General features: G+C 36.6%; 1 long non-coding RNA gene across 1 annotated transcript; it reads right to left on the bottom strand.

Moving 5' to 3' along the window:
• Positions 1 to 1,216: 1,216 nt before the first annotated feature.
• Positions 1,217 to 3,334, bottom strand: LOC131633565 (uncharacterized). The gene is made up of 3 exons (XR_009293354.1): positions 2,934 to 3,334; positions 2,278 to 2,824; positions 1,217 to 1,876 (listed from the first exon to the last, which is right to left on the bottom strand). It is a non-coding gene; the product is annotated as an uncharacterized LOC131633565 (long non-coding RNA).
• Between the last annotated feature and the right edge of the window lie 1,099 nt (positions 3,335 to 4,433).

Here is a 4,433-nt window from a genome sequence, read left to right as displayed (position 1 = left end):
ACTGCATATAGAATTCATTGCATTGCATCTCCAGAAGTGCATAAAATAAATCAAACATTGCATGTGAAGCATATGCCAAGTTACTCATCAGATGAGGTCCCTACCAAGCATTCAATTGATATTCCACTGGATCACTCAGAGTTACTATTGTGGTGTCATCTCCCAAAGTCAATCATATTCATCTTTCTTCAACCCAGAGTTGATGTTTTTGTGTTCAACCTAGAGTTGACTTTTCCTCTCATCTTTTAACCCCGAGTTAATTATCTTTTCCCTCTCACCCAGAGTTGACGGATATTTCTTTATCTTTTCTCCTTTCCCACTCAACCCAGAGTTGACGGTTATCTTTTATCTTTTCCCTTTCAACCCAGAGTTGACGGTTATTTCTAGTTTCTTGCCTTTCCCTCTCAACCCAGAGTTGACGGTTGCCTCTTGTTGTTCTTTTCTTCTCAACCCAGAGTTGACAGTTACCTCTTGTTCCTCTTTCTATCTCAACCCAGAGTTGACGGTTATCTCTTGTCTTTTCCCACTCAACCCAGAGTTGACGGTTATCTCTTGTCTTTTCCCACTCAACCCAGAGTTGACGGTTATCCTTTATTCAATCCAGAATTGATTTCTTCGTTTCCCACTCAACCCAGAGTTGACGGATATTTCTTATTGATTTTTTTTTCTTTTCTCACTCAACACAGAGTTGACGGTTACCTCTTATTCAATCCCGATTTGATTTTCCTTTTCCCTCTCAACTCAGAGTTGATGTCTATCTATTATTCAACCTAGGGTCAATTCTTCTTATCTCTTTCAACCCAGAGTTGGTTTTCATTTCTTGTTTAACCCCGAGTTGATCTTTTCTTTTAACCCAGAGTTGACTTTCCATTTCTCAACCCATAATTGACATCCTTTATCCCCGGCATATCTCATCTTTATTCAGGAAAATTTTCAGGTTCTTTTGGTATTTAATCTTCTTCTACCTTGGATGTTCGAAAGGCTAGTGCCAATTTCACTTCCAGGTTTAAGATGATTAAATAGGGGCAGCTGTTGCACCCCAAAATTTGCCCTCCTAATTTTACTTCTAACTGGCTTAAGCTTCGCATTTCATCCGCATACATCTATTAGGTCATCTAACATCATGCATCATTAATTAATATATATGACTGAAATTCAAGGATATCAGAGATTAGGGTTTCTCTATTCAAGCGTTATTCAAAGTGTTTCATCATTTGGGCTATTTAAACCAAGAGGTTTTCTTTTGATTGAAGTGTGGATCAACAAGATATTAGGTGTCTAAAGGTTCAATTTGAAATTAAGGTTTCTTCAAGATGCAAATATAATTTGTCCTTTAGTTTGGAAGCATTCTCTTGTGAAAATCAAAGAATGGTCAAGATATATTCCAAAAGGGGATTGATCAAGATTTTTATGACCTTACTCGAGTGTTATGCATATTTGCCCACAAGAAAGAAATTTCCATTACAAAAGGTCTTCAAAAGTATCCAAATCCATTAAAAAAAATCACAAATGCTCATTACAATTATTCATTCAAGTTCCATTCAAAACTATTACATATTTCACATTTTCAATCCCATTCAAGACCATTCCATTTACAATTACAAAACAAATCCATAAACCAAAAGGCCTCGCAAATTTCATTACAAATTCAATAGCAACATCACATATCCATAAAATCATTCACATTTTCAAGTTCATTCAACCCATACAAATTCCAATCCAACCCCATCACACACATAGAAATTGCATTTCTAACATATTCCTAAACGCAACACTACTAATCCTTCTACTTTTCAATCTCCAAATCTTGAATCTCCGTTGAACTATGTTCATGCTACTGGACCCCTGTGCAGTCATCCTTTGAACCTTCCAAAACCTGCAGTATTCAAACAAACAGATCAATTCAAAATCCAAACACCGCAATGCATCAAACCAGAAAAATGAAAAAAACGAAAAGTCACCGCATTGCTAGAAGCAAATCGAAACAAACAGCCCATAAACCACATACAAGTCAGCCACATCCATACCAAACAGTCCCCGATACACATACTAACAGCATAAATGTTATCACTACCTTCAAACATATATATAACTAACATAATTCCTAACAGAAATCAAGCAGTTTATAACTAATTCAGCTAACAGTTATAACTGATTGATAACAGCTCTAACAACCTAGTATAACCTCCTAACAGATTCTAACTGACAAAACCAATCTCTAACTGATTTTTTATCACTAACAGCAATAACAGAAAATTCAGAAAGCAGAAAACCAACCTTTAACTACATTGATTCTGGACCTTTTTGATCCATTGGCTCAAGCTTCTCCCTTTTGTAACTAACTTCAAGCTCTAACTGAATTCAAACCCTCAGTTATATAATTCAATTCCCTCCAATCTTCAAGGTCTCCACCATTTTTGCTCCTTCCACTCTCCAATCTTCCACCTTTTTTCACTTTCTGATCCCTCTTCAATCTCCCCCATCTTCATCTTCTCTGCTCCCTTTCTCTTCATCCTCAATCTCCATCTTCATCACCAATCCCCAACTCTTGCTCTCTCTCGATTCATTCCTTCCAGAAAACTCAGAAAATTAATCTTCAAACTTCGATTGTCCAAGAACTCTTCAATCTACCTTCAATCCACCATAACCGATTCACATCTCCTTCATCTTCACGCTTCAATTTCATCATCTTCAAACCTCCTTCGACCTTAATTCTGCAGCAAAGAACTTCAATGAATTCAACAACCTCGCTTCAAACAATCATCGTCATCACTGCCACAGTCTTTCTTCAAGCATAACAATCCAATATTCTTCATCAATAATTCTGCAACGCGTCACCATCAAGAGCTTAGAAAAGAGCAGCAAAAAAGAAGAAGAAGGATAGAGGAAGAAGAGTAGAAGGCGAACGAAAGCGAGAAGAGCAAAGTCATTACCCGAGCTTCGCGGTGGTCGGGAATCTCCGCCACCGCACCGGAGGTTCAGATCGCCTTAACAGGTTCGTTCCCTATCACTTTCGACCCTTATCTGTGTATCTATGATCTAATCAGAATTCCGCTTGCTTCAATTTTGTGTGAATCGTGCTCGGATCTGGAAATCCCAAAATCTAGGGTTCTTAGTTGAACGTCGATCTCGTTGATTCAGGAGTTTGTTGCTAAATCTAGCTGCTGATTCGCAATCGGAGTATAATTTTAGATAGGATTGGTGTTTTGATTGTGGTGATTAAGGCGGTCGGAGGCGGAGATGGCCGCCGGAGAGGTTAGGGGTGAACGAGAACGAGAGAGGAGAGTCTGAAGGGTCACAAGAACCCTAATTCCCAATTTAATCCCTTTTTTATTTATGTCTTTTAATCAATCATTTTTTATTTTAATCAAAATCTGAAATAACCATGGAATATAATAACAACATGGACCAAACACAATTCTTGGGCCGAATTCTAATCCGCACCCCCCTGAGCTCATTGCATTTTCGGCACAAGCAAAAAAAAACAACACCCCTCGGGCCTTCTATTAACTACACCCCCATCAGGCCCATCATCCCATCTTTTTGGCATAAAAATCTGAAAACAAAAAAACATATTCCATGGGCTGGATTCACTATTAACACCACCCTGAGGCCCACGCACGACCCCTATCCTTTTTTTCCTGATTAAAAAAACTCCCATGGGCCTTTCTGTGTAGGCCTGCGCCCATTACTCTTCACACCATATAATTCACTGTTCACCCCCTGTTTACATTTTTTATTTTGATTCTATTAGATTTTTTCCTATTTCTTTTAGGTAATAAAAACACTAATCTTCACTTTTTCTTTTTAGACTTTTAATACATTAATTTGACATAGAAAATAATCACTAAAAAAATATTAGTCTAGGCTTTTATTTTAATTCTTTTGCTTGATTAGAATTCTTGTTTTGTCATATAAAAGTCATAGAAAATAAATAGGCTTCCAATCCATTTAATGCCATATTTTGACTTGTTTCTTTCCATGTTTTTTTGTACCAATTTAGCAATATATTTTGAATCCTTGTTTTCATGTTTAGTTTCTATATTTCAAGTCATTTTTAGTCCAATTTGTTTGTATTGATATTGTATCATTTTTGGCCTATAATTTTGATCTCACTTGTAATCTCATTACTTTAGATTTAGGACCTATAATATCTTCATAATATTAGGCTTAGTCTTTCCCTTAAAATCCTAACAATTAGGTATAATCATGACATTAGGCTAGTTATTAATTTTAGGCTAGTTTTCTTCTTCTTTTTCTTTTCAACATTAAAATATTAACAAATAGAGATGCGAATCACATTAAGAAAGTGATAGAGAAATGAGTGGGATTCATTCCCTAATCTGTTTCTCAATCACTTAGTGGCATAGAAATGAGTGGGATTCATTCCCTAATCTGTTTCTCGGTCACTACTTAATGGGAGAGAAATGAGT

The sequence above is a fragment of the Vicia villosa genome, unplaced genomic scaffold (genome assembly GCF_029867415.1).
Source record: "Vicia villosa cultivar HV-30 ecotype Madison, WI unplaced genomic scaffold, Vvil1.0 ctg.001143F_1_1_1, whole genome shotgun sequence".
Classification (NCBI taxonomy): Eukaryota; Viridiplantae; Streptophyta; class Magnoliopsida; order Fabales; family Fabaceae; genus Vicia; species Vicia villosa.
The sequence above is the reverse complement of the archived record's forward strand: the minus strand, read 5'-3'. Positions and strand labels throughout refer to the sequence as shown.